At 39.0% G+C, this 14174-nt stretch overlaps 1 protein-coding gene across 5 annotated transcripts in view; it reads left to right on the plus strand.

Annotated features, from left to right (window-relative positions):
- MYRIP (myosin VIIA and Rab interacting protein) overlaps positions 1-14174 on the plus strand; it is a 237312-nt gene that overhangs the window by 33728 nt on the left and 189410 nt on the right. The gene's annotated exons all lie outside the window — the stretch shown is intronic.

Consider the following 14174-nt stretch of genomic DNA (forward strand, 5'->3'; position numbering starts at 1 on the left):
GTTTGTTTTCCCTATCCCCTGCAATGGACTTTTAAACCAGATTTCCGATAGTGCCTTTTCCTGTAAAAAGCATTTTGGGAGAGTTTTGTAGTTACTGGAACTACTGTAGTAGTCGTAGTATTGTAGTTTCACAGGATAAATGCAAACTTCACACTTCTGAAATGTTGGTGTAATTGCTTTTAGTTCCATGGAATGTGATTTCTGTTGCAGCAGGGCTGCTTTGTCTTCATCTCTGTCAGCTAATCTCACTGCAAAGTTCTGGAAAGTCATGTTCACACTGTATGTCTAATTCTTACCTGTTTCTGATTAATCTGCATGTACTGTAGGCCTGTCTCTGTACCACTTGCAGGCTTGCAGCTTTTCTTTCCTGTGCCTTTTGGCATGAGTCAAGAAGCAGGAGAGGGTCAAGCCTGCCCAGGAGCTAGGTGTACTTTCCGCACTAGCTGAAGGGCAGCTCTAGCACAGCATAAGTAGCATTGCGTTTCATTTGAGGTTGGCTGTGCTATTAGCTTCCATATTTCTTGCACCAGTCTAGAACTGGTTTTAACCTTGCTCCGCCTCAGGGGGAGTGTGGGGCAGAGGAAACAGGCTGCTGTTGTGTTCTTGTATTCTACTTAGAAACTGGCAGCCCTGTCTGGTTCTGAACAGTGCTGCTTCTTGGAGGTCTCCGGTCTGGTTACTGACCCTTCGTACAGGAATTGGAAACTGGACAGGATTGCCATAGATAGAGGAGAAGCTGGGAGCCAGTTTAACCACCCTGGGAAATAAAGCTGATCCTTTTCTAATAGACTTGCAAGCTTAGCTGAGCACATACTCGACCTGAGGAAACCAGCATGGTTCTATGGGTACAAAGACTAGCTGGGCAGAGACCTTTACTTAGCAAGCGATTAACTGGGTACAGTGACCTGGGTTCCAGCCTCAGCCTTCCTGAGTGTGTTGGGTTTTGTTGTTTTGGGTTTTTTTTTTTTTCAGCTTTATGAATTTGAGTTAGAACTTTGGCATTTCTTGAAATGAGTTTGTGTATCTGGTTTGTTCTTACTCTTTGTAGTATTAATAAAAGCCAGAAGTTTAATCTTGAAGATGCAAAAGGCGCTCTGGAACCATGCACCCATGGTGATTTGTCAGCTTTAATCCTGTGTGCGACCTTCTCAGCAGAGCATGAGGACTGTTGTTGCTGCCTTGGCTGGTGCTGTTTACACATTATAACAATGGGTCCAGTGACTTAAACTTGAGGGTTTTCTTTTTTTTTTTTCTAAAGAATTATGTCCGTAAGCCATCAGCTCTGTTTTTATTTTAATGACATAATATGTAAGCAAGTATTTTGTTTGCATTGCTACCCTCCAAATTAATAATACTCAGTTAAGAAAATAAATACTGGAATGGAGGCTCGTGGCGGAAGGAGAGAGCTTGTCAAGCAAGAACGGATTTGTTGAGATAATGGGCAAAGCAAGACAAGTAAGTTTTCCTGTGTTAGGCTGCACTTGAGAAAACAGGGCAAGTCAGATTAGTGTTGTATACAGATTTATCCCTCTGGAACATCCTGTGTGTCTAACTTTGACACACTTAATATTGGTGCTAACAGCTAGAAAAGCTGGAGATAAAAAATTAGGGTAATAATCATACAAAGGTGTGAAGGTCTTCTGAGGGGATTTGGCGAGGGATGTGGGAGGGGTAGTAAGACCAAACTGAATATAATTTTGTGGTGTCTATTTTGCTACCCTCTGGTTTTATTTTGCTATCATGATGACTTCTTAATTCATATCATTTAAGAATTTGCATATTTAATAATACGTTGTTTGCTTTTAACTTTTTTCCATCAACATGCTGTTTTATTTTCTAAATGATGAAAATGCTAAAAGGCAGTCTTAAAATCACGTCCTTTACAGTGTGTTACAGAGAAGTCTAAATTTCTAAGATGCTGCATCTTCTGAGGAGCATTTTTATGCCAGATATTTCTAATCTGAATGAGATTTTTATCAGACTTTTCCCAGCTGGATTTGGTCATTGCATTGAACTTGCTCTTTACTTTCAATTGTGGTGTTCATTCCAAAAGGAAGCGGTATGTGCATGTAAAGAAAATATATTCAAACTACATGGTATTTGTGCTTCTGTTTAGTATGTTGTTATTACGTGTCTCATCTTGTTACTAAGAATTGAAGTTAATTGCTGGCACATACCCACAGGTTCACTTCTAACTGGTTCCCAGCATTGTTTGCTCAAAAATATTAATAAAATCTTAACAGGTCCAGAGGTGCCTTATCTTCTGTGTTTGACAGCTTCCACCTTCAGCAAATAGCTTTTGAGTACAGTGTTCTCTGTGTTTGACGTGTAGCGCTTGACTGATGTCTGTGAACCTGAAGCATCCAGATCCTGCTTTGAGAACAGATATATTAGAAGTGACAGGTTGTCCATAAGTATATATGTTGTTCCTTTACGATCTGCTTGGGACAGATTCTCTGCAAAGCTGCTGGCCTTGATATGAGTACTTCCATAACAGATAGTTAGAATCCAATGAGTACCTCTGTAAAACATAGTTAGAATCCAGAGCTGGAATAGTTGCTATAGCAGAACAGTAGGTGGAAGACATGAAACTAGGATTTTGTTTGTAGACTTCCACTAAATTTTGAACCTTTAAGTTTTTTAACGTTTGGGAAATGCTTTAAAGCATAGCAAAGACTGTCAAAAGAATTTGCGATCTTTCTAGTAAACTGAAGTGAGTGCTGCAAGTAATTCACAGCAGGCAGAGGTGAAGCAATTTGTCTGATGGGCATTTAACCTTGTACACATTCAGTATCGCTGTTATCTGACCTTTCTTAAAACTTCAGCCTGGTTACATGAAGGCCACAGGAATTACGAACATTTTGCTTATCTGAGTTTCCTCAACTTTTTTTTTGTCAGGTTGTGAAGCCCTTTGTGAAGATGCAACAACAGCAAAATTGGTGGTATAGTTTCCAAGGCAGTTGCTTTGGGTACAGCTGCCCACCACCTGTGCACTGAGTGCGTTTCATTTCCTATTGTTTTCAGGTATTGAACCTCTTACCTGCTTGGCTGTGGATAAATCTGTTTCTAGATTTTAAGTCAAGCATAACTGTGTGTTGCCTGTGATCTCTGTGTCTAGTTTCACAGTATCCTTGGTCTCTTGCTTATGTGGTACCTTATGTGGTCCATTTGATGTCCTGCAAAACTTTCCTTGTGTGCTGGGCTAGCTGGGGTGATGATAACCGTACCATTCCCAGTGTGTGAAGAGTAGCTCTGGCAGCAGAAGCACATCATGGTGGCTTATACTCCTTAGCAAGGCTGGCTATAAAAGAATAAGTGATCTTTTTTCTTGTTGGGTGGGGTTTTTTTAACGTGTGAGGGTGAATGGATATCTTTCTGACTGAAAGTATCAGGAAGCAGATCTGTTGAGTAAGAACGTGCCTTTTTTCCCCCTCCTAGAAGTAATTTTGCAGTAACTGTTCTTTTGGTCTGTCTGAAGCTGGCATGTATTATTCATAAAGTCTAGATTGGTTTTATATAAAGATAATTCTCTTCAGATAACATAGAAAAAACACTCGTTTATTAGGTTCAGGTTATTTGTCTCCCTGGGGCACCGGTCTTGCACAGTAATAACTCTGATATTGTATGTTTTCTCTTTGTGTTAGGTTAAATGGTTTGGATATATTTTTTTTAACTAGAGCCCTTCCATAATAAATAAAAAAAAATAAACGGCTTTTGTCCTTATTCCTTACTTATGTTAGCAAACATCCAGAAAGTTAAATGAAGGTAGCATGAGGTGGCTAGCCAGCTTGAGATGTCTGAGTTTCTTTCTAAGGTCCTTTCAGGAGACCTCTAGTTCTGGCTCAGACTACCTTTTTAAACTAATGAGCGTTGGGAACACTTCTCTTGTAAGCAAAGCTGATATCTTGGTGAATGAAATATGTATATTGTTCTGCTCTATAGTAGAGCAATCTTAATGATGAAATACATGTATTGCTCTGCTCTATAGTAGAGTTCCATCAGGCTTCTGATAGCAACGGCGTATGACAACAGCATGGAAAATAAGGAAAGCTTCAAATGGGAAGTATCTGATTCAGGAGTCAAAAAAACCCTAAAGGTCCTCAAGACTCTGTAGATCAGTAGGAGTTCTCAAGAGCATCTTGAAGTTGTAGCATAAGATAATGTAATTAAAAGCTGACTCCTGATGTAGAATTAATTTATGACACATTCTGTATGAACTCATGTATTTTCTGACATTTGTTTAACTGTGTGAGCATGCCATCCTGTGGTGCTACTCACTTCAATGAAGTTCTCATTTGTTTTTAATTGGAAGTAAAAATAAATCTCATAGTTGGGAAGAATTTTCTCATCATCATCCTTTTTATACTCTATGCTCAGTAAATGAAGCCAGGGATGCTACCTAGTTCTGTCTCATTAACAGACTGATTCAGAGAAGTACTCAGTACTCCTAGCTCTTAATTCTGTCACTCAGAGTAGAAAGGACACAGTGTCTGCGCAGCAGATGAGATGTATGACACCAGCTCAGTGAAGAGACTGTCATGCTGTCTTGTTTAGGAGGGGTGCAAAACTGGAAGAGTTGCATATAATCTGATGTTTCGGAAACGTTTAGGGTTTGTAGGTTTTTTGTTGGTTGGTTTTTTTGGGGGTTTTGTGTATTATAATCAGAGAGCACTTGTAGAATAGTGTATACTGTACAGATTGAGCTGTTTGACAGAGCTGGTGGGTTTGAGCCCAAACTACATGTTTTGGGTAGTCAAAATGAATTAGCAATTTATTTCACGTGAAGCCGTCCTCTAGAACTGCTGTGGGGCTGTCCCAAAAATGTCGATTGAATGCCTAGGCATATCAGGGAATATTCTTTCATATGTTTGTTTCCAGATTTTTATTCCTTAAAAGGTTAATAATTGGTGACTTTAAATTTACAATGGGGAAAACCCAAAACTGCACACTTCAGATGGATAATTCCATTTGAATACAGCTTAACATGAAAATCAATGCATTAGAGTTACTGCGTTAGGTGATGCATTAGAGTACTGTATTAAAGCTTTGTCTTTGTGCTGTGCTTGTCAAATCCAGGGTCTCATTTTGAAAACAACCTGGTCTTTGCCTGCCCTTTGGTTTTTTTATGGACATACCTTCTTGTTCTTTATTTTTGCTATGGGTAACAATTGTCCCATGAGAATTTCATATTACATTGATATTACCTTATTAATTAACCTTGCTAGAGGCTTACGAACTGCTGTGATTTATATTTAATACCAAAGCATAGTAAGAAGGTGGAGATTTGTGGCCTTATTGCTGCTAGAGGTAATTCTGAAATGTAAGTTCATCCATTTTAATTAAAGTATTGATCCAATAGCAATACTACTTCAGAATTTTCCCATCTGACCCAGGTTCTAAAGAGTGCTGTATTGATGAGAACTACAGCTCAGCATTTAATAAGATTGCTGAAGTTTGAATAGCATGTGCAATTTAGAGTGCAGTTTATTCTGGAAAAGATAATTTGCAGTGGCACTTTCTTACTCAGTTGATGTTCACAGAATCATAGCATGGTTGAAGGGTTGGAAGGGAGCTGCAGAATTCATCTTGTCTAACCCCCACCTGCTCAAGCAGGGCCACCTACAATCCATTGCCCAGGATCATACCCAGACAGCTTTTGAGTATCTCCAAGGAAGGAAACTCTGCAACCTCCCTGGGCAACCCATGCCAGTGCTCAGTCATCCCCGTGGCAAAGAGATGTTTCCTGATGTTCAAGGGGAGCCTCCTGTGTTTCAGTTCGTGCTCATCACCTCTGGGCCCATCACCGGACACCACTGGAAAGAGCCTGGTTCTATCCCCTGTGTGCCCTCCCTGCAGGTATTTATATAAAATTGCCAAGATCTCCCCTGAGCCTTCTCTTGTTCAGGCTGAACAGTCCCAGCTCTCTCAGCTTCCCTCATAGGAGAGGTGCTCTGGTCCATAATAGTCTTAGTGGCCCTTCAGAGGACCTCTCTTCAGTATGTCCATCTCTCTGGGCGATTTCTTATAGGTGTTGTGAGCACCCCATTTGTTTTAAGGTCCAATGTCCACTTTTTGTACATGATAGCTAATGGGTGACATAATTTACCTATAGCAATGCCTCAGTCTCCTGTAGGGCTTTGTTTTCTTTCCTTCAGAAGAGAGAGCTGCTGTCCCGTCTAGGTTCAGAGGAGTGACCTGTGTCGTGCACCTCTGGAAAGTCAGTCCCACTGACATGATGCAGCTCCTGACTGTTGAGGAATGATGGGTGATACGGGGAGGTGGTCCTTGAGGAAAGATTCTACTTTATGTAGTGAGTAATGACATTATGAAGGAAAACGAGGGAGAAGGAAAGCTGCCACGTTTTCCTTTTACTGAGGACTTGATTTCAACGAAAAATGTACTAAGTAAGGGGGTGGGTAAGAGGAGAGTGTGGGACAGGGCAAGCAGGCCTCAGTATTTTCCAGCATATCTCTAGTCTCCAAAGGTTTTTATATTTAAGTTTTCATATTGTAAAGACAGAGAAAAGGGCAGTCTATTTCTGAGAGTGCCCCTAGTGACAAGCTCAGCAGTAGCTTTGAGAGGGCAAGATGAAGCAAAGCTGATCGATCTAAGCTACTTGGCCCTCAAAACTGGAAACTTGAAGTTTGCACAGTTTCTTAGAGACTAGTTTTGTTTTAGGCAGAGAGGTACGAGTGTGCTTTTGATTCAGGTGAATGCATGTTTCTTTTGACTTGCATAGGTAAGGATAGGTGTGGAAGACTTCTTGCACTGCTTCAGATTGCTCTGGTATACTGCATACTGTGACATGAGGGTTAAATCAAGGCTTATCTTTGTAGGCACAGCATAGCCTCGTGTGGGCTTGTGGTCAGCTGATGGCGGAAGCAGGCTTCAGTATGTCTGGCTTTCTGAGCTACTCTGAGCTTTTCAGTAGTGGTGTATCCTTGGTACCGTCTATTTGGGTTGTGTTCTTTACGTTTAAAAGTTTTTATTTAAAAGGAATCAACAATTAAGTATTTACTGTAAAAGATTCCTGCTACTTCATTCTGGAAAGTGTATGGAAAAATATGCTCGTGTCCTTCGCGTAAAAGCAATATCTTATAAATTCATCCACTCCTGATCACTTCCAACATGACATACTGATCCTCTGCATATGACTACACAGTTCTCTTCACAGCAACCAATGGTGAAAAATATTAACATGATTCAGAACATTGATGTGAGTTGGGTCTAGGCCTAATTAATTGTTGTTAGTTATTACGTTTTTATTTATAGAGAACAGAAGTTTAAGAGCTGTTGTAAAGGTGTAGGCATATGTTACTCAAACATTGGCAAGTCAATTTATACTGGCTTTTTTCATTTATTGAATCCCAGATTTTTAGCTCAAGCAGCTTGCTTCAACTGCACATAATCAATTTTCACAAAATGTAAATGATCATTTACAGAAGGCTGACTTGCAGTAAGTCATCCTGAAATACTAATGCATAGTGTCTGAAAGACCTACCACAAAAGCCATTATTGAAAGAAAATGAAAATGCATTCCCTGAGTTTGGATTGGATAGAGTTGTTTATGTTGGTTTGATTATTTCATGCTAACCAGCTGTGTTTATATATTGAAGCTACTGATTATTTTTTTTAACTTATGTGATTTATCGTTTTGTGACAGAAAAGCAGTTGTGTTCCACTGAGTGTTAGAGGAACTGTCTTTCGTGAGCTCAGTCTTTTATGATTTAGCACAACTATCTATGCCAGACAAATATCAGGATAGAGTTTGTGGCAAGGCTGAGCCCTAGAGGTCACTGAAGAAGTAGTAGTAAGAAGGGTGAATAAGCTAGAAATGGTCAAATTCCATTTTCAATTTCAAAGCTAGAAACTTTTCAAATTCTGTTTCAAATTCCAGTTTCCAAATGCAAATTCCATAGTTGTTTTAAAATGGAGAATTAAGTAATAGCAAGATGTATATGGTTTATTTAATAAATAAGTGAACTATTGGGACATAGAAAATGGTCTTATATGTTTTACCTAATTTAGCAAAACAATACCAAGTCTACATATGTTTGGCTGGCTCATTTTGTTTTTTTCACCTATTGAATCCCATTTTGTAGTAATTTGTTTGTTCTGGTCTTCAGAGGGCATGATTTAGCAAATTTAACTGTAAAGGAACACAACAAAGTAAGTTTTTTGGGAAAAAAAAGTTTTAAGAATGCTGGATATGTCCAGTAGTCTTTCTTAATTAAGCAGAGAAATGCTTTGCAAGTTGTCAACTCCATTATGTAATGCTGTAACTGCTGTGTTACAAGCACATGATTATGTTTAACTTGCATTCAGTGTTAAGACTAACAAGTTTTGTCATCATGGTTATGTCACTAGCTGAAAAATGTCTCTGAGTTTTTAAAACTTGTAATTTTTTTGGACTACGTCTTATGCATCTTTTGCCTGAGACTTGAGTAATGATGGCTGCTGAATGGCTAAAGGCCTTTTCTTATTTGCATAGTAATTTCAACAGAGGTGGTGGTGGTGGCACACTACTGTACCTCCCTTGTTATACTTTTGTCTAGCATTTTGAGTTATGAAAAGGATTTTAATTCGATGAAAAATAAAACGAAGAGCTAAAAGAGAGGGTGCTTGGAGTCAGGATTAATAATGTTGAAAGGTAGAGGCTCAAGTAAATGTGTTCCACCAGTTAAATGAAAAAATCTGAAAAGACCAAAAAAAAAAAAGTAATCAAAAAGCAGAATCAAAGAAGTTTGAAATAAAAAGATGTCCTTCAAAAACTGAGACTGGTGTCCACTGAAGAAAATAGAAAAAAAATGTAAACTAACATTTTAAAGGTAAACCCATGAAAGCCAAACCTGGCTTTGATTATTTTTTTTTAAGTGCGTAACAGCTAATAATAATAAATACATAATAAGGAAGAAAGAAGTTTGCCAGGGAGACAGCAAAGCTGATAATTATTAGGATGAAAAGGAGGCATTACCGGTGGATAATGTGATGGAAGCACAGCAAAGTTAAGTATTTTTTTCATTGGTGTTCATGTCTGAAGAAATCAAGAATGTTTCCTTCATTGAAGTATTTGACAGAATGTTGCAATATACTAGTAAAGGAACAGAGAACAAACTGGAAAACATGAGTTGTGCGAATGTATGAATCTGTACCATATCCATTTGTCAATACTATAGATACTTCCCTAATGTTACAGTTATTTGTAAGGTATTATGGCAATAGTAAATGTACAGCAGAAGTTGTTGTGTTTGATCAAAGGTATGGGATGTTTTCTGTCTGAGGACTAAAACTTTTCAGCTTAGAAGAAAACCCAGCTGTATGGGGGTAGATCAAATAGTTTTTTAAAACCCTGAGTGGAGCAAAGAATGCAAATACAGACTCTTGTTCTCACGGTTTCACATTAGCGATGTTAGAGTAGACAGTTGAATAGGGAGGAAACAGGCTGTTTAGAAAGAGCAAATGAATGAACAAACCAATGATTCTCTTCCTTCAAAGTTCTTAACCTGTTTGTACTGGCAGTGTAGTCAAGATTGTCTACAGAAAAAAGATCAGGTTTGTAGCAGGAGGGAATATTCTTTATTACACCAAAAGACACAGTTAATAAAAGCAGGGTAGTCTGAAGAAAAAGCCTTGTGTGTCCAAAAACATGTCTTCCCTCTTCACCTTCTCTCTGCATTGGCTGCTCAAATAACCACGTTGTGGAAATGACCATGGGTTAAATAATCAAATAAATTGTGTATAACTGTGTAGTTTAAACAAAAGAAAAGCATTTCTTGTGAATGCAGGTTTTCATGCATCTGTACCTAGTTCTTCTAATACATTCCTTGCTCTCCATGGTAGGCTAGGCATTACAGATTGTGTGTGTGTGTATCAGAGGCCCAGTTGTTTCCCCATTGTTTAATCTTTGTGGCAGCCCTTGTATCAGTAATGTATTTTACTATAATCTCACTTTCGGTAGACTTCACCTCTTAAGTTTTATAAAGATTTAAACTGATTAACCCTATTTCCAAGTATGTGGCCTAGCTATTGATGAAGTCCGTGTGTTCTTAATATGCATAATTGTAAATGTTGTACAGCATGTACCAAATTACCAGATCCATATTTATGGCTAGCTGTAGTGTTGGTAAAAGCTCAGACACCTTTTGCTTTGTTTGCACCTTTTCCTTGAGAAAAGCCACAGTCTAGTCTGAAGTCTAGACTCTCTCCATTTGATATTGTTTTGGTTTTTGCATAGCATGACTTCAGTATAGTTCTAAGTGGTCACTTCAGTTTTAAGTGTCGTGGTTGATATTTACTACAACATTGTTATATTAATTAGTTGCTGGGGAGCTAAAGAAGAGAAGAAAACTGAATGACAGCCTAGTTGACATGCCCATTAGAGAATATGAAGGGTCTATTTTGAAAGAGAATTAAAGGAGACCTTGTAGTAAGCAGTGTGTGTGTGTAAATCATCTAGCCTTTGTACCAGAGATAAAAACCCTTTCCATTTCAAACAGTAGAAGGATTTGCATTCTTCTTAATATATGTGAACATCTTGCAGTTAAACCTTTTTTCTTGTAAATAAGACTGAACTAGTTCATATTTATTTTCATTCTGCTGTTCCTGAAACCTTCAGTATATTTGTACTCCTGTAAACCCGTAATCTTTCAAATAGTCTGGAAATGATAACACTCTCCACTGATAAATATTTTTAATATGTAAATGTAGCAGTGGTATTTTAAGAACAATTAAAGTAGTCTTGTTTAATGAACCACTGACTTAAATTTTCATGGCCCACTAGATTGCCAAAGTGTATTCATTAAACATGAATGCTATTAAAAAAAACAAACAAACCCAAACCTGCAACTGTCTTTTGTTTCTCCTTTTTAAGTTAAAATCTGACATACTTATTTCCTAAAAGAAAAAAAACCCAGACCATTCAATACTCAATTCACCCTTTATCCTTGTGTTTTGATGCCCTGTCAGATTTCAATTAGTTAATTTTTCTATGTTTTCTGCTTATATATGTAAGTGTGTTCTAATTGTTTCTGGTATTTTGTTGGTCTTTTAGGCTGTTAATGTTTTGGTTCCTCCCCTCCCATTAATGTTTTCAGCTTTTTGACCTGTAATTATATGTGGTTTTCCTGGGTTTGAATTGTACTGTTAGTCTGCCTTACAAGAACAGCTTCTGACTTCTGAAATTGTTGTGCCTAAGCATTTCCTTCCTCCAATTGTTGCTTACCTCACTGAGAAATAAAGAAAACCTCAACTAGTAAATTACTTGACCTTTTCACTTGGTCACAAATCATCATAGCTCTCTGTATTTCTCAAGTTGAAAAATTGTACCAGCAGTAATTCTTAGTTTACAAAAACCTTATGAAGTTATAAGCAGTTAACAATAGTACTGTTCTGTTTAGAAAAATACATCAGATATTAAGTCAAATAAGCAAACTCATAGTTTGAGAGAAGAAATTTATGGATTTAAGGTGTTCTATCCTTGACATCCCCCCCCCCCGCCATCCTCCCTCAAGTGTGACCACTGTTCTAGTGTCCATTTCTTGTAGTGCTAGATGTTCTCTGTTGTGCTCTACTCCCACCTTGAGCACTGCATGGACTGTGCCTTGTGGTAGGAGCTGCTAGGGTGGCAGTTATTGCTGCAGATACTGATGAGGTTCTTGTCATTTGGGAGGGCAACTCAGGAGGATACAACAAATAACAGACTGCTTCAGCAGGTCTGAAAGACAAGGATCAGAACAGGGGATGCTGAAGCAGTGTTTTGGTACACAGCCACTGTGTTGAGAGCAACTGTTTGGTGACCTTGTGGTTTGAAATCCATCCTCCCAAATAAATTGGATTGGCATATCCCCTTAAAAGGAGTTTTGTCTTCCATCACCTCTCAGGAAGAAGGGTAGATTCCTCTGTGAGATGGGTACTGTCATGCTGGATGTGCAGAACTGCCAAGCAGTCATACAGTGTACCCAGCACCTTCATTTTCCTTGTGCATCATGTACAGCATCAACTCGGTATCTAGTTACTAAACCTGTTTTAATCTAATAGAAGCCTTTATATCCTATTAAGATGTCAGGAGATCAGTTATGCTTTTATGTGCCCAACATCCAGTTGAGCTCCTATTTCATGATCTCAGGGTGCAGATGGCCAGAGATGCTCTGTGGAGATCATTCCCTGGATATGGGGACGCTTTGACTAAGGCCAAAATGGAATCTAGCAGTCCCCTTAAAGTAATGGCTCAATTACAAAAGGTGGGCTTATTTAAGCTGATACTTTCAACTGAGACATGGAACTATGTGTTGTTTTCACTTCGCTATATCTGGTTCTTATTTGGAGAGTAGAGCAAGTGAACGGTGGGGCTGTTTAAAAGTTCCTGGTCACTGCTGTAGCTTTTAACAGATTTTTAGGGTGGGGTCAGGTCTTGAGGAGTTTGCAAAAGATCTTAACTGGGATGTTCTCCCCTTGCCCCCGCCATTGGTATGTTTGTTTCTTTCAGTAGTTAATGCATTCAGGTTGCCAGGGTTATGTGTGTGTGTGCGTGTTACATGTCAAACTGCACGGACTGGGTGGTGTTCACTTTTTACTGTGATGAACCCATGAGGAAGTTGCTGAGCTTATATGTGAAGTGTGGGAATAATAAATCACTCCATGCCTTTTAATTAGTGTGGGAGTTGTTCTTACGAAGGTATGGAAAGGAACAGGTAGCAGCTAGAACTGGTACTGATGGAATGACTGGGTGCCTATGTGTTTGGAGGGGGCATGGCAGCTGTGCCAGAGCTGTGCGCAGTGTTGTCAGAAAGGTGAACCTGCTTTCTCCTGCCCCCGGAGAAGTGAGTTCCCAGTACCTTCGCAGGCTCCTCTAGAGCTGTATGGAAGGCTCAGGGGCAGAGACCATGAAGAGGAGGCTCTGGTGGGCTGAGGAGCGGCGTGCTGACCCATCAGCAGCTAGAGACAGCCTTGCAGCAGTTTTATTCAGCAGAAAACTTGCTTCTGCATCATTTGTTATTAGCTGTTCCCTTTTGTGGCAGTAGTATCCTAGTTATAAGTAGGAGCTCTAGAGGCAGCATTTTCTTCAAAAATCTTCCTGGAAATTTGGAACAGTTTCTGCTGCCTTTCGCACAGAGGTGGGATGGTAGGCATCCCTTTTCTGATAGTATAGCTGAGAGGAAATACCCTTCCCCAAACAGGCGGAAGGTAGAAGTACTGTTAAAACTGAGGGAATAGCAAGAGAAGGAAACAGCTGGCATCAGCTGGCTACAAACACAATATTACAATCTATCCCTGGTTATTCTTTGTTTTCCTCCCCATCTTTCTATGTTCCATGGGGGCTTCCCCTGTGCTCTCATGCACTGTGCTGTACTTGGAGACCACTGGAGGGGTCAGACCCCAGGGGACACAAACAAAAACTAGAAGGCCTGTTAACTACCAGGCAGGGTCACCATCCTCAATTAAGAGCCACTTGAGTTCTGAGTTTATAGATTCTATTAATTTTTTATATTTTTTTCAGAAATGAACTCTCAGATGTTACTCTGTGGTACTTGAAAAAAACAAGAAGCAATCAGTGCACTATATTTAAACGCTGAAATTATAAATAGACACAATGAGTGTCTTTAAGTGATTAAATAAAAATAGTGGAGCAACTTTGTCTCCTTTTTCTAAAGGAGAAAAAACAATGTAATAATGCTTGACTCATTTTTGTTTGAAAAGACACTGTCACTACTAGGACAACATATTTTTTTACTCTTTATCATCCTTTATTTCAGAATCAATATGACTTGGCTAGACCTGGTTGGTAAATTCTGGTGGTCTTTAGCTGGAATTCCATAAAGCTTCAAAATTGTTATGTATTGACAGGTCTGATGATATGGGGCAGTGTTCCTTTCTATCTCCCTGTCTCCAGAGAGAGAACCTTTCTGTCTCTTCTCAGCAATTTAACCATCAGAGTACTGCCAAGTGTGATTTTTTTTTTTTCCTTTCTTTTTTTTTTTTTTTTTCTCCTAGGGCCACCAACAGTAGAACTGTCCCTTAGACATACTGTCTCCCTCTCTTCAGTGGATAAGCTGAAATTTTTGATTTTGGTTTCATACTAGCACCAGAACAGATTTGGGAATTTTCTCCAATGTGGAAATGCCTTTACTTGCCCAGCTTTAATACATGTTTACACATGAGTAAAATAATTGCATTTA

This window comes from Falco biarmicus, chromosome 4, assembly GCF_023638135.1.
Source record: "Falco biarmicus isolate bFalBia1 chromosome 4, bFalBia1.pri, whole genome shotgun sequence".
NCBI lineage: Eukaryota > Metazoa > Chordata > Aves > Falconiformes > Falconidae > Falco > Falco biarmicus.